We start from the raw sequence: 24,685 nt of genomic DNA on the forward strand, positions 1-24,685 counted from the left end.
TGCATGATGAAGTCTGGGGAGGTCTCCAGCTTGATTGGTTCCTTCAGGGAAAGATCCTGCAAAAGTGGGAACCAAATCTGTCTCAGCCAATATGGGGCGATGAGAATCATGGTTCCCCGGTCCTGTTGAAGCTTCAGGAGAGTCTTCGACACTAGTGGAATTGGAGGATATGCATATTAAGGATGTGAATCATTTTTTAATGATTTAAATTATCATCCGATAATTTTAAAATTGTCATTAATCGGTAAGGGACTCGATACAATAGGAATTCCCTTGATTTATCGTGAAAAATTGTTAAATCGAGTACGGGAATTATTTGGGGGGAGGGCGGGAAAACCGGCACACCAAAACAACCCCTAAACCCACCCCGACCCTTTAAAACCAATCCTTTACCCTCCTCCACCCTCCCAAACCCCCCCAAAATGTTAAATTACCTGGTGGTCCAGTGTGTGTGTGTGTGGGGGGGGGGGGGGGGTCCCGGCGTGATCTCCCGCTCTCGGGCCATCGGCGCCATTTTGGCTACCACTGATAAAAATGGCGCCGATGGCCCGATAAAAAAAAACCCACCCCGACCCTTTACAAATTACCCCTTTGCTTCTCCCACCCTCCCGACCCCCCAAAAAACCTTTTACATGTACCTGGTGGTCTAGCGGCGGGTCCGGGAGCCATCCCTTCAATCATACCCTCGGTGCCGGTGCTGGACTGGTTTCAAAATGGCGCCATTTGCCTTTGCCCTCACTATATCACAGGGAGCGACCGTCGCTCCCTGTGACAAAGTGAGGGCAAAGGCAATCGACTGCTGTGACAAAGTGAGGGCAAAGGTGAATGGCACCATTTTGAAACCAGTCCAGCACCGGCACCGAGGGTATGATTGAAGGGATGGCTCCTGGACCCCCTGCTAGACCACCAGGTACATGTAAAAGGTTTTTGGGGGGGTCGGGAGGGTGGGAGAAGCAAAGGGGTAATTTGTAAAGGGTCGGGTGGGTTTTTTTTTTATCGGGCCATCGGCGCCATTTTTATCAGTGGTAGCCAAAATGGCGCTGATGGCTCGAGAGCGGGAGATCGCGCCGGGACCCCCCCCCCTCCCCACTGGACCACCAGGTAATTTAACATTTTTGGGGGGGGGGTTCGGGAGGGTGGGAAAGCAAAGGGGTCATTTGTAAAGGGTCGGGTTGGGGTTTTTTTTATCTGCTCAGGCCTCACTAAAAAATTAACGATGTGAATTGGAATCGGAACCGATTCCAATTCACATCTCTAACGATCCGATTTTTTTCTCCCTCCATCCGAACCTGATCGTTAAAATGATCGGGCACACGATTCACATCTCTAATGCATATAGGAGGCCCTTTTCCCAGTGGCGGGCAAAGGTGTCTGAGGCCGGTTTGCCATTTTCCCCTGAACAGGGAGCAAAACAGATTCACCTTCCTGTTTTAGGGGGAAGTGTAAAGATCTACTTCTGGGGTTCTCTAGAGATGGAAAATCAAATCTGGGACCTCCTGCTTCAGGGACCACCTGTGTGGGCGGAAGGAATGACTCAGATAATCCGCCACCACATTCTCTAGCCCTGGAAAGTACGTAGCAAAGAGCAGGATGCCCTGGGTCAGATTTCACGACCAGATCTGGACCACTTCCTGACAAAGGAGGAATGACCTCATGCCTCCCAGCTTGTTCAGGAACCACATTGCTACCTGATTGTCAGTCTGAACCAGGACCAGTTTGCCAGGCAATCTCAAAATGCCCAAAGCACATAACGGATCGCTCGGAGCAACTCAGAGATTGATCCTGCCAGAGACACTATGGTGAGTGCCCGAGGCTGGGACATGAACACCTTAGCTTGAACTGTATCTAACCTGGCACCAATAAAGTCCAGCTGCAAGGATGGAACCAGCTGAGAGTTTGGGTAATTGATCAGAAAGTCCAAGGTCTCTAACATCTCGATGGTGGAGTGTAGACCCTGCAGCGCACCCTGCCTGGTGGTGCTCTTGATGAGCACCTCATGTGAGCTCCCACCACTACCAGGCACTTTGTGAAGACTTGGGGCAAGCTGAAAGGCAGCACTCAGTAATGAAAGTGGTCCTTGCCTTCCACAAATTGGAGGTATTTCCGATGGATGTGGGAAACTTCAATGTGGACATAGGCATCTTTTAGATCAAGGAACAAAGCCAGTCCCCCCTTCGCAGGAGATGAATTAGGGTACCCAGTGAGTCCATCTTCAACTTTTCCCTTTCCAGCAATTTGTTCAAGGCCCTCAGGTCCAGAATAGGATGGAGGCCTCATATTTTCTTTGGAATTAGGAAATACTTGTGTTAAGCTTGGGCTCCGGTCAGGAGTCGTGAACACCACCTAGCAGGGTGGCTCCAGGTGGAGAGAGACAGGAATGGCTAGAAACAGTGTCTGGTTCCAGGCTGGGTCAGGGCAGGCAGCAAGTAGCAGTGTCTGGGTTCAGGCTGGGTCAGGGCAGGCGGCAAGTAGCAGTGTCTGGGTTCAGGCTGGGTCAGGGCAGGCGGCAAGTAGCAGTGTCTGGGTTCAGGCTGGGTCAGGGCAGGCGGCAAGTAGCAGTGTCTGGGTCTAGGCTGGGTCAGGGCAGGCGGCAAGTAGCAGTGTCTGGGTTCAGGCTGGGTCAGGGCAAGGCAAGTCAGAAGGCCCGTAGGCCACACACACACAGAAGGCCCGTAGGCCACACACAGTAAGCAAGGCAAGGCAGAGAAGGCCCGTAGGCCACACACACACAGAAGGCCCGTAGGCCACACACACACACACACAGAAGGCCCGTAGGCCACACACCGAAAGCAGAGCAGGCAGGTCAGAAGGCCCGTAGGCCACACATACACATGGAAGGCCCGTAGGCCACACACCGTAGTCAGGGCAAGGCAGGTCAGAAGGCCCGTAGGCCACACACACACACACAGAAGGCCCGTAGGCCACACACCGTAAGCAGAGCAGGCAGGTCAGAAGGCCCGTAGGCCACACATACACAGACAGAAGGCCCGTAGGCCACACACCGTAAGCAGAGCAGGCAGGTCAGAAGGCCCGTAGGCCACACATACACAGAAGGCCCGTAGGCCACACACCGTAAGCAGAGCAGGCAGGTCAGAAGGCCCGTAAGCCAGGTAAGAAAAGCGAGGAAGAAGGCCCGAAGGCCGCGCAGGGCAAGGAAAGGCCCGAAGGCCGCGCAGGGCAAGGAAAGGCCCGAAGGCCGCGCAAGGCTAGAGCAGGGAGCCCAGGTGAGCTCGATGCCGAAGCACCGAGGGAACTGTCAGGCAGGGTTATAAGGGCCAACCCAGAACATAGAGTGGACAGGGGAGATGGCCTGGGCCTGTCAGGAGAGCCAGCACTAGAGGGACCCCTGGTGGTGAGGCGGTTGCACTGCAGCCAAAACTGTAACAGTACCCCCTCCGCAAGGCCTCCCCCTCCTCCTGGTTCCCATCTTAGCAGGGGGTACTCAAAAATGAAATCAGACCCCTCCGAGGGCAGCAACAGCTGGAGCAATTCAACAGGCTCAGATGGCTGAGTCAGAAAGTCTGTTAGTGGTACCGGTTTGAGCCCCTCCGGGGGTGGCAGCAGGACCGGTTTAGCAGGCTCGTCTCGGGGTAGTGCAGCAGGCTCGGGCCCCTCTCGGGATGAAACAGCAGGCTGGAACACCTCTCCGGGCATTGTAGCAGGTTCGGACCCCTCTCGGGGCGATGAAGCAGGCTCGGACCCTTCTCGGGGTGATGAAGCAGGCTCGGACCCTTCTCGGGGCGATGAAGCAGGCTTGGACCCCTCTCGGGGCGATGAAGCAGGCTCGAACACCTCTCCGGGCGTTGTAGCAGGTTCGGACCCCTCTCGGGGCGATGAAGCAGGCTCGAACACCTCTCCGGGCGTTGTAGCAGGTTCGGACCCCTCTCGGGGCGATGAAGCAGGCTCGAACACCTCTCCGGGCGTTGTAGCAGGTTCGGACCCCTCTCGGGGTGATGAAGCAGGCTCGAACACCTCTCCGGGCGTTGTAGCAGGTTCAGACCCCTCTCGGGGCGATGAAGCAGGCTCGGACCCCTCTCAGGGCGATGAAGCAGGCTCGGACCCTTCTCGGGGCATTGTAGCAGGTTCGGACCCCTCTCGGGGCGATGAAGCAGGCTCGGACCCTTCTCGGGGCGATGAAGCAGGCTCGGACCCCTCTCGGGGCGATGCAGCAGGCTCGGCCCCCTCTTGGGGTGATGCAGCAGGCTCGGCCCCCTCTTGGGGCGATGCAGCAGGCTCGGCCCCCTCGGGGTGATGCAGCAGGCTCGGCCCCTTCTTGGGGCGATGCAGCAGGCTTGGATCCTCCTCGGGGCGATGCAGCAGGCTCGGCCCCCTCTTGGGGCGATGCAGCAGGCTCGGCTCCCTCTTGGGGTGATGCAGCAGGCTTGGATCCCTCTTGGGGCGATGCAGCAGGCTTGGCCCCCTCTTGGGGCGATGCAGCAGGCTTGGCCCCCTCTTGGGGCGATGCAGCAGGCTTGGATCCTCCTCGGGGCGATGCAGCAGGTTTGGCACCCTCTTGGGGTGATGCAGCAGGCTTGGCCCCCTCTTGGGGTGATGTAGCAGGCTCGGCCCCCTCTTGGGGCGATGTAGCAGGCTCAAGAGGGGTGATGTAGCAGGCTCGGCCCACTCTTGGGGCGATGCAGCAGGCTTGGATCCCTCTTGGGGTGATGCAGCAGGCTTGGCCCCCTCTTGGGGCGATGCAGCAGGCTTGGATCCCTCTTGGGGTGATGCAGCAGGCTTGGCCCCCTCTTGGGGCAATGCAGCAGGCTCGGCCCCCTCTTGGGGTGATGTAGCAGGCGTGGCCCCCTCTTGGGGTGATGCAGCAGGCTTGGATCCCTCTTGGGGTGATGCAGCAGGCTTGGCCACCTCTTGGGGTGATGCAGCAGGCTCGGACCCCTCTTGGGGTGATGCAGCAGGCTCGGCCCCCTCTTGGGGGCGACACAGCAGGCTTGGCCCCCTCTTGGGGTGATGAAACAGGCTCAGATGGCAGAGCAGCAAGGTTAGAAGCAGTGCACATAGAAGACACAGGTTGCACTGCTGTGGGCTTGATACCTCGAGCCAAACTCTGAGGCTCCTTATTTTGTTTCTGGAGGAGCAGTTTAGAGAAGGCACAGGCAGTTCTAGGACGTCTAGGGAATGTGCTCGTTAGTGTCTCAACAGCAGCTGTGGGAAGCAGAGCCCTGCTAGAGTTAATCAACTCTCTCCGTTTGAGAGAAACCTGTTCCTGAGGCTCTAGCACTGGTGTCACAGAAGCCTTCTTGGCCAGGTAAGTCCTGGGTTTTTCTATCCACAAACTGCCAGCTAAAATGTCTGTTTTAGTGGAGCCAGAAGCAGAATACCGGTTAGGAGAGCTGATTGTTTTTTCTAATGGAACAGCGGATCCTAAAGCAGAACAACGGGGGCAGGGTTTGCCTGGTGGTAACAGACACGGAAGACAGGAGCATTTCCACCACCCTGGTTTAGGATTTAAACAATTTAAACATTCCTGATAGACTGAGACGTTCCTCTTATGACAACCACTGCATACCCAGTGTTCTTGGTCTGAGAGTTGACAGGCAAGACAGTTCTTGTAACTGGGATAATTCAAAGTCTGGCAACAAGCACAGACATAAAAACTTGGAGGCTGAGGCATAATGTGAGTAGAAGGAAAAAGAAAAAATTGGCTCACCGGTAGTACCAAGACCTATCTCTTCACCTGGAAATTTGGTGGCTTCGGCATACTGTTAAGCTTGGGCTCCGGTCAGGAGTCGTGAACACCACCCAGCAGGGTGGCTCCAGGTGGAGAGAGACAGGAATGGCTAGAAACAGTGTCTGGTTCCAGGCTGGGTCAGGGCAGGCAGCAAGTAGCAGTGTCTCGGTTCAGGCTGGGTCAGGGCAGGCGGCAAGTAGCAGTGTCTGGGTTCAGGCTGGGTCAGGGCAGGCGGCAAGTAGCAGTGTCTGGGTTCAGGCTGGGTCAGGGCAGGCGGCAAGTAGCAGTGTCTGGGTCTAGGCTGGGTCAGGGCAGGCGGCAAGTAGCAGTGTCTGGGTCTAGGCTGGGTCAGGGCAGGCGGCAAGTAGCAGTGTCTGGGTTCAGGCTGGGTCAGGGCAAGGCAGGTCAGAAGGCCCGTAGGCCACACACACACAGAAGGCCCGTAGGCCACACACAGTAAGCAAGGCAAGGCAGAGAAGGCCCGTAGGCCACACACACACAGAAGGCCCGTAGGCCATACACCATAAGCAGGGCAAGGCAGGTCAGAAGGCCCGTAGGCCACACACACACACACAGAAGGCCCGTAGGCCACACACCGAAAGCAGAGCAGGCAGGTCAGAAGGCCCGTAGGCCACACATACACACGGAAGGCCCGTAGGCCACACACCGTAGTCAGGGCAAGGCAGGTCAGAAGGCCCGTAGGCCACACCCACACACACAGAAGGCCCGTAGGCCACACACCGTAAGCAGAGCAGGCAGGTCAGAAGGCCCGTAGGCCACATACACAGACAGAAGGCCCGTAAGCCACACACCGTAAGCAGAGCAGGCAGGTCAGAAGGCCTGTAGGCCACACATACACAGAAGGCTCGTAGGCCACACACCGTAAGCAGAGCAGGCAGGTCAGAAGGCCCGTAGGCCAGGTAAGAAAAGCGAGGAAGAAGGCCTGAAGGCCGCGCAGGGCAAGGAAAGGCCCGAAGGCCGCGCAGGGCAAGGAAAGGCCCGAAGGCCGCGCAAGGCTAGAGCAGGGAGCCCAGGTGACCTCGATGCCGAAGCACCGAGGGAACTGTCAGGCAGGGTTATAAGGGCCAACCCAGAACATTGAGTGGACAGGGGAGATGGCCTGGGCCTGTCAGGAGAGCCAGCACTAGAGGGACCCCTGGTGGTGAGGCAGTTGCACTGCAGCCAAAACTGTAACAACTTGAAGCTGCTGCCCAGCTACTTTGGTGGAACGGGCTCGATTACCCTGGTCATTAGAAGGGCAAAGAGCTCCATCAACAGTATTTGCTGATTCACTGAAAACCCTTCGAGGGGCATGGAGGAGAATCTGAAGGAACACACTGGAAATTTAACTGGTACCCCTAACAAATGATGGACAGAGCCCACTGATCCAAGGTGATAGAAGGCCAATGGTCCACAAAGAACTGCAGCTGGCTCCCAACTGGGGGAGCCATCATCAAGGGTATGGGCTTACACTCCTTCTCAGCCAGTCAAAACCCCATGGCAGGGCTCTGCTGGGGTGCTGGCTGGCTGAGTCTGAGGAGTACACAGGTGCCAAAGGCACGTTCTAGGTCTCACTATTGAGGCCTTGTTCTGGCCAACAGGGGGTAGTATTTACTCGGGCAGTAAAAAGATGTCTGTGTCATAGCCTCGAGGACTTCTTGCTAGTGGACTGTGGATCTGATGTGCTGGCTGAAAGATATTGAAGGGTCTCATTATGATCCTTCAGCTGTGGCACTTCCTCTTTAAATTTATCTCCAAAGAGATTCTCTCCGGTACAAGGCAAGTCCACTAGATGCTCCTGCACCTTTGGATGTAGGTCAGACACATAAAGCCAGGCCATGCACCGAGCACCTATGCCCACCACAGCCACCCTTGCCGCTATCTAAAATACATCATAGGTGGACCGACCTCATGCTTGTCACACTTCAAGCCCTGCTGTGCCACCTTTAGAAAGTCCTTCTGCAGCTGCTATGGGACACATTCTACCAGATCCTGAACCTGCTTCCAGAGATTGCTGGAGTACTGGCTCTTATACAATTAGTAACAAGCAATACGTGCCACCAGCATAGAGTCATCCAGGGCCCTGTGTTCGCCGCCTGAAGGAGACGAAGAGTGGTTCTGAGACCTCTTTGATTTCTTGAGGGCAGATTCTCCCACCATGGACTGGTGCAGAAGCTGATGCTGCTCAAATCCCATGATAGGCTGCACCAGGTACACAGCATTAGTCTTCCGGTTCACCGGGGGTACCAAAACAGGGTGCTCCCAAAGCTGGACGTACAGTTCCTTGAAAATATCATGTATCGGCACAGCTACCACTTCCTTAAGTGCATCCACAAATTGGAGGACCTCTAGCATTTTGTGTCTGGAGTCCTCCTCCGTAAGGAGCTGGAATAGGAATGACTCCGCCATGGCCCGCACAAACCCAGCGAATGCCAAATCCTCAGGAAGAGATCTATGCCACTCCTTTGGAGGTGACAGCTCAGAGGGCAGGTCCTTGGAATCCTTTGAAGAGGACATGGACACCTGATCCTCCCAAGGGTCAAACAGAGCATCCTTCTCACTCAGGCCTCAAGGGACCCTGATGGAGGAGCATGAGTAACACCCCCAGGTCATAACCACGAAGGCACTAGGAGTTCGAATGCCATTGGGGGCACAGAAGGCACCAGCGGCACAGCAGGTACTGGGGGCACAGACTGAACCAAAGCCCCCAAGGGCACCAAGTAACCCAATGGGGTCTCAGGCAACATCAGCCATGGAGCCTATTGCGGAGGCAGAACCATTGCTCCAAAGACCCTCCCTCATCTAAGGAATCGGCCACTGGAATAGCCTTTGCTCAAGGTACCATGGTTATAAAAAGGTAACAAAAGTACTAGGAAGGTAACAAAAGTACTAGGAAAGAACAGAAGAGGGCTTAGCTAAATTACAGTTGAGAGTAATAGTTTAGGGAAAATATAGAAGGATTGATAGCTTAAGAAAGGGAGTAAAAAGAGTTAAGAAAGATCATGTGAGATAGTAGCATGTTAGGAACAAGAGAGTTAAGGGGGAACACATAATAATCAAGTGTAGGCTTTAGTAAAAAGTAAATAGAAAGAGACTGGTCCCCAGTTCCCTAAAATAAAGAAACTGGACAATAGAGAAGCTAACACAGGACCGGTTGCCCCCAGTCTCTCCTTAATCTAAGGCATCGGAACCCCAGATGCCGAAGTCAATGGCTCAGACTTCCTGTGACCAAACAGCTTCTCTTTGGAGGTCATCTGGGCACAGAATGCACACTCCCGACATCTATTCAAAGCTCCCAGGCACAAAATACAGACCTCATGAGGTCTGTAATGGACATAGTCCAGGGGCACTGGGGGCATTGGCGAAAACCTGACACCATTGGAAAAAACAACCAGAGGGTTGTCGACGACCAGCGGCCTCCTGGAGACAGCACCATCTGAAATCATCTACTAGGATCATATATACTTACTGTGATGCTCACTAACTAGGGCCAGGAGATCGAGGGACCCGGTGCTATGAATTGAAAAAAAACATTTTACTTGATTGAAGCAGTTTTCTGCAAAAATCTGCCCAAGCTTCACATCCATGAGAAGAATGTTCCGCGGAAAAACTGAAGAGGGACCCCGTGTGGATGTGTAGATAGTGGCATGCTGGGCATGCTCAGTGTACCTAGTCAAAGTTCTAGAAATGTTTTCAAAGGTTTTCCATGCCGGGATCCATCTGATGATGTCACCCATATGTGATGACTACCATTCTGCATGTCCTAGGAGAAATGTTCTTCTCCCAAAGATAGAACTCCAGATTTTAGGAGTTATCTAAATGTCACCAACCCTTGGTTTGGGAAGTGGCAGAAAAAAAAAACACATTCATTTCCAATAGTCGAATAAGATCCTGGATACTCACACTTCAAAGTTGGCAGCTTGAAGTGAGATATGACCAGAGTCTCAAAACTTGTGATTGACAATTTATTTCCAATTATGTTGCTATTGAGAAATCCAATTTCTATTTTAAATTAGATGTAAAACTAAATGGTAATGGTAAGGTTCACACCATCATTGTACATATGACGAGCAGATTAATAAAGGAAACATATACATATGTTGAGGGATGTAAATTTATAGTGTGAGAAAGATTTACATATTTAATCCTCTTAAATATAGGCTAAGTTCAAAGCCTAATCAAAATTGATTTTAATCTAGTTCTGTTTATTTTTTTAATTTTATTTTTATGCAATTTCAAAAATAAAGATACAAGAATGCCTTGTACAGGGATGTGAGGTATACAAAAATAAGAGACAAGGTATATAAAACATATTCCTTAAACAGGAAAATAAATACCCTACATATTATAATTAGAAAAGGGAGGAGATGAGCAAAATAAGCGAATATAAAACCATGAAATAAAGAAAAAAGCATGCTGAGAGAAAATACACCAATTACATTTAATAAGCTGAACTATATAAGTGGCTATTGAGGTGGTGAATCTAGAAACACCCGGAGTTGGGATGGCTTAAAGAAAATATAGTTAACATTAAAATATCTAATATAGCATTTACAAGGATAGCGGAAAACAAATTGACCCCCTTTGGCAAGTACCTCATAACGTAAAGAAAGACATTTATTTTGACAAATTTGAGTAACTTTTTGACCAGAGAATAACGAAGATCGATTACAAAAGAAAAAACGTAAAACATTATTACGGTCAGAGTAAAAAGCAAATGTCACTAGCAAAGTTACACGATGTGAAATCTCCTAGGGATGTACAGCAGGGACGGATACGTTCGAGTCGGTATTCGTATTCGTTGGGACCCAAATCTGTTACATCCGTTTTTGGGGGACCCCGATTCGTCCATTAGTTATGTATGGTATTCGTTTCCCATTAAAGTTAAGAAAAACCCCATCCCAACCCTTTAAACTTAATTAACTACAACCCCCCACCCTCCTGACCCCCCCAAGACTTGCCAAAAGTCCCTGGTGGTCCAGCGGGGGTCCTGGAGCATTCTCCTGCACTCGGGCCGTCGGCTGCTGGTATTCAAAATGGCGCCGATAGACTTTGCCCTTACTATGTCCCAGGGGCTACCGGTGCCATTGGTCGGCCCCTGACACATGGTAGGAGCAATGGACGGCCGGTGCCATCTTGTGCTCCTACCATGTGACAGGGGCTGACCAATGGCACCAGTAGCCCCTGGGACATAGTAAGGGCAAAGGCTATCGGTGCCATTTTGAATACCGGCAGCTGACGGCCTGAGTGCAAGAGATCGCTCCAGGACCCCCGCTGGACCACCAGGGACTTTTGAAATGTCTTGGAGGGGTCAGGAAGGTAGGGGTTTTATTTGTTAATGATAAGTTGCATTCGTGGGGGTTCGCCATACGTTTCGGAACCCCACAAATGCAACGAATAGGGACCTATATGTTGCGGATTGCACATTCGTTCAAAACAAATGCACATCCCTAAAATCTCCATTGATTGAGAACTTTCAAGAAAATTTGTCAAATCTATAGAAGCATCTAATGGCAAATTATCTCCAAGAACTTCTTCAGCTTCAGCTTGAGGCAAATAGTTGTTCAGTTTGGAGTTAACAGTCTGCTTGGAAGTAGCAATCTGTTCTGTTATTTAGGAGAGTTATGGGTGGATCCTTGGACCAGGGACAGATGACCATGCCCCCGAGGGAAGATCCCAAGAAGGACCACCGGTCAGGCTTAGAGTATGGAGACAGACACACACTAGTTCTTTTATTAGACAGTATACTGAACCACCAGAGGTGGCAGTAGTGAGCTGGAATGCCCGGCTGGGCTGTAGTCCCTCAAATACTGGAACAGCGATTCCTGGAGGCTGAGCTGTAGAGAAACTGAAATATAGTGAGTAGGCAGGGAATGCAGAGTTCATGTACTGAACCAGATGGTAACACTCACACAATGTCTCATAGAAGCCCAGGAGCTGGAATGTATAGGCCCTCGAGGAGCGAGTACCTGGTTCCAGGGAAAGCTCTGAGAGAGCAAAGGTAACTCACTGATGTAGTTGGCAGTGATGACTTCCAGGCAGAAGAGAGTACCGAGTAAGTCTGGGAATGAGGGCCCTCAAGAAGCGGGTATCGGTTCCAGTCACCTGAAAAACAAAGGAGAGAGCGAGGCCCCCGAGGAGCGGGAACCCCTAGTAAGTCCGAGGAGGCAGAGTAGCTTAGGTAGAGTAACCCTTTGGTAAGTCCAAGGAGGCAGAGTATCTTGGAAAGTTGAAGCGAGTCTGTAGTTATTCCTTGCTAACTTGATGTGTTAGCAAATTCTAAGACCTTATATATCAGTCGCGGGTGATGTCATCTTCGGGGGATGCCCCCAAGGTTTGCACCATCGCCGGTTCTTCAGTCGGGGCTGCACCGCGTGCACGCCCCTAGGCCTCCAGGAAACATGGTGGGTTTGCAGCGTCTAGCCGGTCCGGAGACGCTGGAGGGCCTCGGCAGAAGGACGCCGCAGCAGCCAATCTGCCCGCAGACAAAGAGGGAGGCACCAAAGAGGTAAGGAAGGCAGAGAGAGGGCGTTGGGAACCGATGGACACAACAATAGTAGGCCTTAGTTATTTCAGGCATTGCTGCATTAGGAATTTTGAGAATCAGAGAAATATAATTTAGAAATAGTTCTGCAGGTAAAATCTTTTTACTAACTGAAAAATTGAGAATTCTCAAATTTAAGGAACATAAGGCATTTTCAATGTTCTCAATCTTCTTTGAGTAGACTATATCCAATTGAACCAACTGATGTTGAGTTTTTTCAAGAGAAACTACTCGGGTATCCAAAGCCAAAAGCTTAGCATCCTGGGATGAGATCAAATTAGAATCAAGCAAAAGCCAATTATTATTGTCCATAATAACTGTAGTTTGTGAGGAAATAGAAGATTCCAGAGTCACAAGAGCTTTCCACAAAGCTTCCAAGCTTCCAATTACCTGTGGTTTACAATGTCTAAGTTTACCAACCTGGATGTTCATCGACTCACCTCTACTCTGCAACACTTCACCAAAGCTGTCAGAACGGGCTGATGCCAGGGCCAAAGGCAGGGAGACAGTTGCTCCGATATTTCATAAATCGGGGAGGGGGGCTTCGTCTCAACAGTGCCACTGCCACATATGTGGTAAGAGGCACAGAACTCCCAGCCTCCTCCAAAATTGTGTGCAGCAAAGTTGGGACTCCTTGAAACCCTGCCAAGGGAGTTGGAGAACCCGACAAAGATGTTCTTTCATGGCGGTAGTGGGGGATGGTGTAGCCGGCCAAGGAGATCTTTCTTAATCTAGTTCTTATTATTCTCAGGCCTTGAGACAGATTCATAGAACCAGAACCCTTGTTAGCAGGTGAAAAAACATGTCTATCAGGGGTAAGTGTTGGAGCATTAAACTGCTATGGCAATAAGAGCCACCTCACATCATTCTACCAGTCACCTTTGAATAATAACAGGTAGAGAAAATGATTTGCCAATGCACCTGCTTGACAGGATGCATGATGCTAATTGACAAGTGCAACCATTGCACCTGTATTGTTGCACTGCAAATGCAAAGGAGCACCAGGGGGTATTCCTCAGTTAGGGACAAAAGATATGTGCTCCTGCAGCAAGACAGTCAAGTCCGGGAACTGGGAATGGAGGACCTCTACCGAACCTGCACACCCAGGTGAGACCATCAACAAAATTGATGGTCTCTTGAACAGTCTTCCGACCGTTCCAAGCCCTTTCAGACTGACAGCAAGGGTGGCAGGCCAGACAGAGGACAAAGGGCGGACGGAGACATCAGACACAGGACAAGACTCAAAGGTTGAGGTATACGAAGACTCAAGTTGAAGGACGAAGAAGACTCAGGCTTGGAGGTAGATGAAGACTCAGGCTTGAAGGAAAACTTGGAGGAAGTGCTGCAATGCCACGCGCCCTGCACAACCCAGCAGGGATGATCGCGGACCACGTTGGAGGTGAAGCAGCAAAGCTGACATCGACTCAATTACATTAGAGTTCAAGATGTGAGGGTGAAGATCCAAGACAAAACTCAGATGGATTAAGGATGAAGATCCTAGATGAAACTCAGATGGATTGAGAATGAAGCAGGTACAAGTACTCCGAAGACAGGCAGGATATGAGAAGAAGGAAGAAGCTCAGAGACAGAACTCGGAGCCAGGATGAAGCTCGGAGGCGAAATTCAGAGCCAGGAGCACCGAGACAAAACCCGTTGTAGGAACACTGAGACGACCCCAGTGCAGGAAGAATAAGAACCGGAGTCCTCAGGTGCTTGGACTGCCACAAAGAAGGAGATCCACAGATGGATGATGAGGATGATGAGGATCTTCGGTCCGTGAGATGGAAGAATCCCACCAGCACCCTTCACATCCCAGCCGGGGTGGTTGCGGACCACTGGGCCACTACGTGCCCTACCAGCCCAGCCCAGCCCAGCCCAGCCGGTCGTGGACCACGAGGGATTGGAAGACGGAACCTCAGGAACCTCTGGACTGGAATGGAACATCAGGATACAGAAGACATCTGGACTGGAACAGAACATCAGGAGACATCTGGAGCAAGGACTAAGATGAGAGACCAAGGAACAAAGAACATCTAGATGAAGACTCGGGATCCCACATGGAACAGAGTGCCTTAGAGAAGCTGGAAGACATGGAGTCCTAAGGAGGACTTACTCCTTGCAAAGGCAAGGAAAGAATGAAGACTGAAACTTTTTATACTGCAGAAGAGGTGGATCCAGTGATGACATCAAAAGTGGACCACTCCTTTCCTGTAGCTTTAAATGTTGAAGAGAGAGCCGGCCTAGCCCCCTAGGAGGAAGCAGGAAGCAGTGCAGGACCCTGGCCAGTGGCCCTGCTGCACAGGAGGATGCCGAGCTATAGCAGAAGCTGGAATTAGGCCTCAGGCAGGCCCCAAGGTAAGCACAGCTTCTGAGGAGGAACTTCCAGTGGCTCCAGTTGCCAGGTGAGACTGGGGATGGTAGGCCCCATCCCCGCGGGAGACAAGATAGGCATCGGTGGCCTCCGGGCCACATAGGGGTATTGTTGGCGGCCTCCTGCCACATAGGGGTGTACCCAAATGGCTCCCTGCCGTTGGGTAGAACAGCGGCGGTGTCGGCGGTCTCAAGGCTGTATGCGGTGCAATAGCGCGGCTCCAGCCATGTGGTAACGGTGCCAGCGACCTTTGGGCCATACCGGGTGGTACAGTGCGGCTCCAGCCACGAACAGAGAGCAGGGGCAGCCTCCAGGTTGCAGAGGCTGCAGTACTGCGGCTCCTGCCACCCTTGAAGTGTGACGGTGACTCCGGGCTGCGAGGAAAAGAGGAGGAAAAAAGGTGGAGAAGCTGCCTGTGCAGCTAGCACAGGGCAGATTTGTAACATGTTTGTCATTCAATTGAGAAGATATTTGCAATGCACCTTTGCTTTGTCTAAATGAATGTAAATAGGAGTTCCAGAGTTAGTCAAGCATACTACAGATTTCAGGGTTATCTCTTATTGGGTACATATTCAAAATATCCATATAAATCATTAAAGTATTTATTACAAATGTTAAAAATGTAGATATTTTTTAACATTTGTAATAAATACTTTTATGATTTATCTGTTACTTGCTTATGCAATACCTGTTTTACCTTCTTTTTTGTATATAGTACATATTCAAAGGCCATCTAAATTGGTTAAACGGCATATTGATCCTATTACCCGGCTAAATTACAGTCAAATATGTTGTTATCCAGCTGTAATTTAACTGGATATAAAAGGGGCATTTTGGGGGCATTCCGGGGAGGGGGTCCTATTATCCAGCTAACTTAGCCAAATATTGAGTATATCCAGCTGAGTTAGTCGTCAAAATTTAGTCCTGCTGGAAGCAAGTCTAAACTTATCCAGCCTCATGGGGATGAATAACTTTGGACTTAACAGGATATATTCAAAAAAGAATATATCCAAAAAGAATATATCCGGTTAAGTTATGTTCCCTTAAAAAAAAATCACTGCCTGTTCCTCACCTCCCTCCCACCAACTGAGTTGCCAAAGTCATAAGGGGCCAAGCTAGTCAGCCCCTCCCCCCCCCCCCCCAAATGGGACTTTTAATGTAAAAACTGGTTTTTGGCACCAGGAGACCCCCTGCCTCTCCCCCACTTCCTGCTCTGACTTTCCCTTATAAATCTAAAATTTCAAATTTGCGAGCTCTAGATTTACACCCCCCCCCCCCCATGCCCACCTCAACCCTTTCCCTTCTCCCCCCACCCCATACCTTTCTTTCAAGTTGGTCTCTAAGATTCCTCTTGTATCTTTCATCAATTGAAACTGCAGAAAATCTTCAGCGATCTCAACTTTTCAGTTTGTACCTCCTACTGTATGGAAAACCAACCGCCATACTCCACACTGAGTTAAAAGTGCCAGCTCTTACATTGGTATAAATAGTGAAATCTCAAAAAAGAATAACTATCTCCCCTGATCGTTTCCAAAAACTTCAAGGAATGTCTCTTACAAAGATGTATTTATTTATTTATGTGTGATGACCTTCATATACGGCATCATCGTAAAATGTGCTGTATAGAAAACACAATATTTTAATTCTGCCGTATTGTAAGAACATAAGAACATGCCATACTGGGTCAGACCAAGGGTCCATCTAGCCCAGCATCCTGTTTCCAACAGTGGCCAATCCAGGCCATAAGAACCTGGCAAGTACCCAAAAACTAAGTCTATTCCATGTTACCATTGCTAGTAATAGCAGTGGTTATTATCTAAGTCAACTTAATTAATAGCAGGTAATGGACTTCTCCAAGAACTTATCCAATCCTTTTTTAAACACAGCTATACTAACTGCACTAACACATCTTCTGGCAACAAATTCCAGAGTTTAATTGTGCGTTGAGTGAAAAAGAACTTTCTCCAATTTGTTTTAAATGTGCCATATGCTAACTTCATGGAGTGCCCCCTAGTCTTTCTATTATCCGAAAGAGTAAATAACCGATTCACATCTACCCGTTCTAGACCTCTCATGATTTTAAACACCTCTATCATATCCCCCCTCAGCTGACTCTTCTCCAAGCTGAAAAGTCCTAACCTCTTTAGTCTCTCCTCATAGGGGAGCTGTTCCATTCCCCTTGTCATTTTGGTAGCCCATCTCTGTACCTTCTCCATCACAATTATATCTTTTTTGAGATGTGGCGACCAGAATTGTACACAGTATTTAAGGTGCGGTCTCAGCATGGAGCGATACAGAGGCATTATGACATTTTCCATTTTATTCACCACTCCCTTTCTAATAATTCCCAACATTCTGTTTGCTTTTTTGACTGCCGCAGCACACTGAACCGACGATTTCAATGTGTTATCCACTATGACGCCTAGATCTCTTTCTTGAGTAGTAACACCTAATATGGAACCTAACATTGTGTAACTATAGCATGGGTTATTTTTCCCTATATGCATCACCTTGCACTTATCCACATTAAATTTCATGTGCCATTTTGAGGCCCAATTTTCTAGTCTCACAAGGTCTTCCTGCAATTTATCACAATCTGCTTGTGATTTAACTACTCTGAACAGTTTTGTATCATCTGCATTTTCATTACCTCACTTGTCGTATTTCTTTCCAGATCATTTATAAATATATTGAAAAGTAAGAGTCCCAATATAGATCCCTGAGGCACTCCACTGTCCACTCCCTTCCACTGAGAAAAGTGTCCATTTAATCCTACTCTCTGTTTCCTGTCTTTTAGCCAGTTTGTAATCCATGAAAGGACATCGCCACCTATCCCATGACTTTTTATTTTTCCTAGAAGCCTCTCATGAAGAACTTTGTCAAATGCCTTCTGAAAATCCAAGTACACTACATCTACCGGTTCACCTTTATCCTCATGTTTATTAACTCCTTCAAAAAAGTGAAGCAGATTTGTGAGGCAAGACTTGCCTTGGTAAAGCCATGCTGACTTTGTTCCATTAAACCATATCTTTCTATATGTTCTGTGATTTTGATGTTTAGAACACTTGTTTCTACTATTTTTCCTGGCACTGAAGTCAGGCTAACCGGTCTGTAGTTTCCCGGATCGCCCCTGGAGCCCTTTTTAAAATATTTGGGTTACATTAGCTATCCTCCAGTCTTTAGGTACAATGTATGATTTTAATGATAGGTTACAAATTTTTACTAATAGGTCTGAAATTTCATTTTTTAGTTCCTTCAGAACTCTGGGATTTACTGGCAGCTGACGACCCGAGAGCGGGAGATCACTTCCGGGACCCCCGCTGGACCACCAGGTACTTTAGAAAAGTTTTGGGGGGATCGGGAGGGTGGGCGATTCTAAATAATGAGATTTACAGAGTTGAGGTGGGTTTGGGGGTTATTTTTGTGTGCTCTTTCTTCTCGCCCACCCCCCCAAAACGATAAGAGAACCCCATGAAAATTTTGTGGAGTTCTCTTATTGCTTTCGGGGACCCCCCAATATGTGACGAGTTTGAAAATAGAGTCCGCGGACTCTCCCGGCGCACGCACCGGTCCCTCGCCGGGGCGCGCGATGCAGTATTCAAATTAGGTGGCACGGTAGAAACGAGGAAAAGGAGGTGCTAGGGACACTAGCGCGTCCCTTAGCGCCTCCTTTTTGACAGGAGCAGCGGCTGCCAGCGGGTTTGACAGCCGATGCTCAATTTTGCCGGCGTCAGTTCTCGAGCCCGCTGACAGCCACGGGCTCGGAAACTGGACGCCGGCAAAATTGAGCATCTGGTTTTCGGCCCAACAGCCGGGGGCTGAATTCAATTTTTTTTTTTTTTACTCTTCGGGACCTCCAACTTAATATCGCTATGATATTAAGTCGGAGGGTGCACAGAAAAGCAGTTTTTACTGCTTCTCTGTGCACTTTCCCGGCGCCAGAAGAAATTAGCGCTGACCTTTGGGTCGGCTTTAATTTCTGAAAGTAAAATGTGCGGCTTGGCTGCACATTTTACTTTCTGTATCCCATGCGCATACCTAATAGGGCCATCAACATACATTTGCATGTTGAGGGTGCTATTAGGTGCCGTGGGTTGGACGCGCGTTTTCCTCCCCTTACTGAATAAGGGGTAAGGGAAACCGCGCGTCCAATAGCAGGCTAACAGTGTGCTCCGTCAGAACGCACTGTACTGTATCGGCCTGATTATATGGTCTGAACTTTTGGCTGTATTTTTTTTTCACTTAGTAGGTGATTTTGTATATAATAGTGTATGGTTATATTTAATCCAGGTAAAAAGTGGACAAATAGGCTGCCCCACATATACTTATGTAGAAAATAGGAAAGTGCAGTAACTTATGTAAAATGTACTTGTTAATCAAGTACTACACAATCAAATCCATTGAGAGAGGTAAACAGAAAACCAAGAGGATGTATTTGTAATGAAAGGGGGACTAAGCTGTATAATATTGCATGTAAAACACCATCTTAGGGGGGACTCAGCTATACTATATTGCCTATAAAACACTTCCTTAATGGACATTACAAATAAATGCTCTTGGATGTCTGGATTACTTCTGTTTACCTGCATCAATGGATTTGACTTTTTAGCACAGGATTAAAAAGTACTTTTTACTTTAGTCGCTATTTTTTCCTATTCTCTGGTTATATTTTTAGTTAATACTTAGGAATTTGAGTACATTAGTATGTGTAAACCCTTATGTCTATCTATGTTTACACTCAATTACCTCACATTTAGTATTGATATTTTATCTCATATTTTATAAGACGTGAAGTATTTTTGTGATGCATAGTGTTAATTGCTTGACTAAAGCTTGCACAGATATACTTGACAGTTATGTTTAAGAAGTAATGTGCTCCTTTGCCACCATATCATTTCTTAAAAGGGAGAATGATGTAGGTAAAATTAAGACCAACATTTTCTGAGTATATCTTAAAGGAGCTTATTCTCTCTATAGGGATCTGTTAGTCCCCTACTAATACTGGATAAGGATTATAGCATTTAGGTTTTAGGGGAGACAGATAGGTAGTTTGTTGAGTTTGTAGCTCCCCCATGTGGTAGCTGCTAATGGTAGTATTCTCAGTGTTTTCTAGAAAGATCACCATTTTACCCTTGTGGATCCTTTTTGCTTTCAAGAAAATAGCATGTCCTAAGCTGTGCTTTCATTTTCTAAGACTTAACTTAAAGCTCCATGGAGACTTTTGTTTGGATGAGAATTTCTTTCCAACCTCTCATGCCACTTTAACTTATTTGAGTTTGAGTGCTAAATCCATTTGAACTCAATTAAGCAGTTTTGAGTTTTCTCTTTTAACCAATGGAAGAGGTGCCCTACTTGTGAGGGGACCTTGGATCACCATAGTCCAAGGAAAGGATGACTTCTAGCCATCCTGTGAGAAGGAGGAAGGAGCTAAGGGAAAGAAAGAGAGGAGATGGACCACCTCAATGGCCCACGAATATTTACTGACAATTGGGAGAAAGATGAGTATGAGGTATCTCCCTTGATATACAAGAGAAGGTAGGAAATAAAAGACTTAAACTTTAAAAGTACATTTTGATGATTCATCTACATTGGGAGGGAAGCACCACACTTGCCCTGTATTCCAATAGGAGGGAAGAAAGTGTAGATAGGTACCTCCATGGGGGGGGGGGGGGGGGGGGGGGGGGGGGGGGCATCATGGCCAAGCATGATGATGTTATTTGCAGTCATCTCTTCTATTGCAGTGGGTACTTTAGTGTTGTCCCACAAAGCCATTCTCCCAACCAGGTCTCCCAAGGGGATAATGACATACAACCTATCTGGACTGTCTCCCAAGAAATGGAGGGGAGGCAAGGATAGGATAAAGGAATATACTCTACTTTTAGCATTATAACTTCAGCAATTTTATTCTACTTTAAAAAATTACCCACAGTGCACGTTCCTATTTCTTTTAGCTTACCATTAAAGATGAAGAACCAGTTCAATAATACAAGTGGAATGTTCAGATAAGTAATTTTCTATTTTTCCTAACTACAGTGTATTCAACTATGCAACTCTTTTCTTAGAAAGTGAGTCTTTATGAGCTATTTATGTCCCACAGAGTAGCTCCTATGCATGAAGTATAGGCGCTGCAGTCAATCTTCTATTAAGGTAAGTAGATTTTGTGTTTGTCTTTGTCTATATTCTTTTTCTTGCCCTCTATTTCTCCTTCTCTTGTTCTCTCAGCAGCATTCCTTTTGTGTGTGTTAGTCTCTTTGTGCACTCTCTTTTGTTCTGTTAATTGTAATCATTCTGTAATTGTAGCTTTAGTATTTTCTGGAGCTGGCTGGCACTGCTATGGTTCCACAGTAGAGACAGAGTCCGAGTTGATGGCAATGAGATCTCTCCTCATCTGGAAGATGGACATGGCCCAGCTGCATGGGTTCCTCTGATGAGTTTCCAGAGGGCAGGGAATGATCGCTAGGAAGGAGTGATTCTCTAGGGTGATTCTTCAGGGTTTAGCGGGTTCTCCCAAGATCGCTCCTGAAGACGCCTGTCAATCTTCCCTGTTAAATCAATAAGGCCTTCGAGAGAAGTAGGAAATTCCCATACCTCCAGTTCATCTTTAATCCAGGGGGCCAACCCCTCCAGGAAGATAGCATACAGGCTGCCCCCTGCCAATTTAGTTCCCTAGCCGAGGTATGGAATTCTATTGCGTAGTCCGTGAGAGAGCGGGTTCCTTTGCACAACTGCAGAAGATCAGATCCCATCAATGGAAGCCTGCCCGGTTCCTCAAATACTTGCTTGAAAGCAGACACAAATTGTGGAAGATTGGAAAGCATGGGGTCAGAGTGCTCCCACAAGGGGGAGACCCATGCCAGTGTCTTACCTTCCAAAAGAGACAAAATAAAGGTCATCTTGACCAAATCAATCAGGAGCGACGCTATTTGGAGAGTGAAATGCATGTGGCATTGGTTTTAAAATCCCCGACACCATTTGGGATGCCTAGAGTAATGAGGCGGGGCTGGCAGAGGAATGACCGCCCAGCCAGAGTCAGGTGCCAGTACGGAGGCCACTGGGGATGGCGGAGGGGTGTTTAATTGAGACAGGGAGTCTTGCCGGGCAGAAAGATGATTCACATCTGCCACTACCTGTTCTAAGGTTACCTGGAGACTTTGAAGTTTCACAACAAGCCAGGGAATGGACTTCAGTGCCACCAGATCCATCGGGTATGAGTCCAATCAGGCATGCAGACACTCTATGGAGGAGGCCAAAGCCTCAAGAAATTGTAGCTGCTCCTGTACCTTGTATGCCGGGCCTGGGATGGCCTGGAGGGCACATGGCTCTACCAAGTCCATGGCCTTTGCAAACTGTTGCGTCAGAGGTGGACCCTTGGGCTGAGGTGGGGTTGGCGCAACCTGTAGGTAGGGACCTACGGTTCCACACTGTCGGCAGGCGGAGTGGGCTGACTGACAGAGGCCGCTGGAGATTCACCTATACCAGCCCTCGTTCCCCGTGGGTTGAGCCTTTGGGTGCTGGGGCTGGCAGGACTTAGGTGAGCCTCGGTGTAAAGACAAAGAAAAGTCTGATGCAGCCAAGAGGCAGCGGGTAGAGGATGGTACAGTCTTACTCAGAACAAGGCAGCATCCTGGAAACCCGAGTGCTAATGGACAGAAAGCAGACAGTGGGCACTCAAGTGAAAGCAGGCCAATGCCTGAACAAACCACATTCAAGGAGTAAGCTGAAGAGGCGTCAAAAGACAGGCTTGAGTCTGGGCTGGTGGCAATCAAGACAGAGGTCTGATCACGAAGATAGTTAGGCAAAGCAGGTATTGAAGTTCGAAGAGAGTCAATGGCATGGTCAGGCGAAGCAGAGGTCAAAGTTCGGAGAGAATCAATGGCGTGGTCAGGCGAAGCAGAGGTTGAAGTTCAGAGAGAGTCAATGGCATGGTCAGGTGAAGCAGAGGTCGAAGTCCAAGAAACAATCTGAAGAAAAAGGCACAGAAACTTGAGAAGACACCTGGAGGCAACAGAGAACGAAGGAACCTATTGCAAAGGCAAGCTCTGACTGTCAGAGCTTGCCTTAAATAGGCCAGGTGAGTGACGTCATCCAGGAGGGCCAGTAGCCTTAGCATGCTGGGAGACCTTTAAATTGTGGAAAGGCGCGTGTGCGCGTGCCTGGGGAAACCCAGGAAGAAGAAGAGATTGGCAACAGCGTCTCTGCCGCTAAGAAGACCCGTGAGTGGGGCGGCAGCAGCGGCGTCTCCAGCATGCTGCGAGGTCATGGACTGCAGGCAGGGCTGTTGAGGGAAGGGTAGCGCTGAAAGTGAGGAAGGCCAGCCGTGGAACCCGTGGCCGGCCAACGTAACACACGCTACATAATGCAAGGTTCCACATTAGGAGTCACCATTCTGGAAAAGGATCTAGGCATCATTGATAATACATTGAAATCGTCTGCTCAGTGTACAGTAGCAGCCGAGAAAGAAAATAGAATACTAGTGAAGGGGTTCAATTTTGTGACCCCCCTGAAGTACGAACGAGCAACTGAACATCCTCCGACTAATCATGCCAGCAGTGAAACGCACAGCCATCTTGAACATACTAATATTTGCAACGCAAATGATACGTAATGCGTAGTGACGCAGTGGCGCACTAATTTTTAGCGTAACGTAACGTAACTCCATTTTGGAATAATACTTTGTATTGTATTAATACGAATGCCAATGTAAAATGTCTAACACGTCAATTAAATGACGAAACAATAGTCTGATCTTAAGCTACACCTACTAGAGGACCACGCTAGCTAATGCTTGTTCAGCAATTTGTGAAATGTTTGTTCAGCAAAAACCAGGACGCATGTGTGAAAGATAAGAGTTGTAAAGTGCATAAAAGTTTGCTCCGAAGGGGGCGTGGCATGCAGTTGTACTGAGCCTTTGTCTTAGCTGCATCTTGCTGGCAATAAAAGTCTATCTTTACGGATCAGTTGTCTGGACCTCCTTACTGACTAAAAAGAGACGGTTACATTTGGCGAGCCAGCCAGGAGGTACCGGGGACGCTATTTTAGCCCCCCAGTGGGTCCGGTAGTTTGGTGGCGGAGCGATCCCCCAGATGCACCTGGTGAGTGGCCACCGCTGAGTTCAGCGATCAGGTTTCTGAGGGGACCGTTCCACAGAAATTCTTCTGAGACCTCTGGGCTGGTGATCTGGGAAGAAGGCTTTCGTGACGATCGGAAGAACCCTGCAGGCGAGTATTATGGGAATGATGGGAAAAGTGAAGAATAGCTAAAAGAGTAGCAAATAACCGGTCCATCCGTGAGGGGACCGAGGGGGCTTTGATCACACCCCAAGCGGTGGTTTGGTAGGAATTGCATTCCGAAAGCCACGCGCATAAAAAGAGGAAAAAGAAGTAACGCGTACGATAGTGGGAATAGGTTTCTTGTTGTGTGAAAGAGAGTGAATGGCCTCGCAGTTCTAGGCCGGGCTGACCGCGTCCTAGTCGTGGCGATTGTGACCCTTTTGTGTCTGACGGATACGGACCCCTTACCTATCCGTCTTCCCTTCCCTCCTTTGTCTGTGAATTCTATCCTAATGGGAGGGGGCTATTCAACTCCACTAAAAGTTATGACGGAACACTATAGTGAAGTGTTCGATAAACGTAAATGTACGAAGCCCGGAATGATTCAGCGATGCACCCATAGGTGGCCCGGTTTGTGTGTAAATTGGCCTCCGGAAGGAACTTTCAATTTCCAAACGGCCACAAGGGTCCTGAAAATAGTTGAGAAAGAAGAGAATCCGGGTTGCCCTGAGGATAAGCCATACATAACTGCTTGGATTGCAGTTATCGAGAATCCTCCGAAGTGGGCAAAGAAGTTAGTGGAGGGAGCTGCCCTCGTAATGGTGGCGCAAGTAAACAAAATGGGAGACCGGAAGTCCTCAAACCGGAAAAGAAAGGGAAGGGCGGCCATCTTAGGAATAAAGGACCATGCGTCATCTGCGGCGGCCATGTTTGTAGTGCAAGGGAATTCACGGACTCAAGAAAAAAAAATTAAACCCCTGCCGCCTGCAGTACTGCCTGACGCAGAAGATCTTCTGCCGCCACCCTATGCCCCT

The sequence above is a fragment of the Rhinatrema bivittatum genome, chromosome 1 (genome assembly GCF_901001135.1).
Source record: "Rhinatrema bivittatum chromosome 1, aRhiBiv1.1, whole genome shotgun sequence".
In the NCBI taxonomy this organism is placed as follows: Eukaryota; Metazoa; Chordata; class Amphibia; order Gymnophiona; family Rhinatrematidae; genus Rhinatrema; species Rhinatrema bivittatum.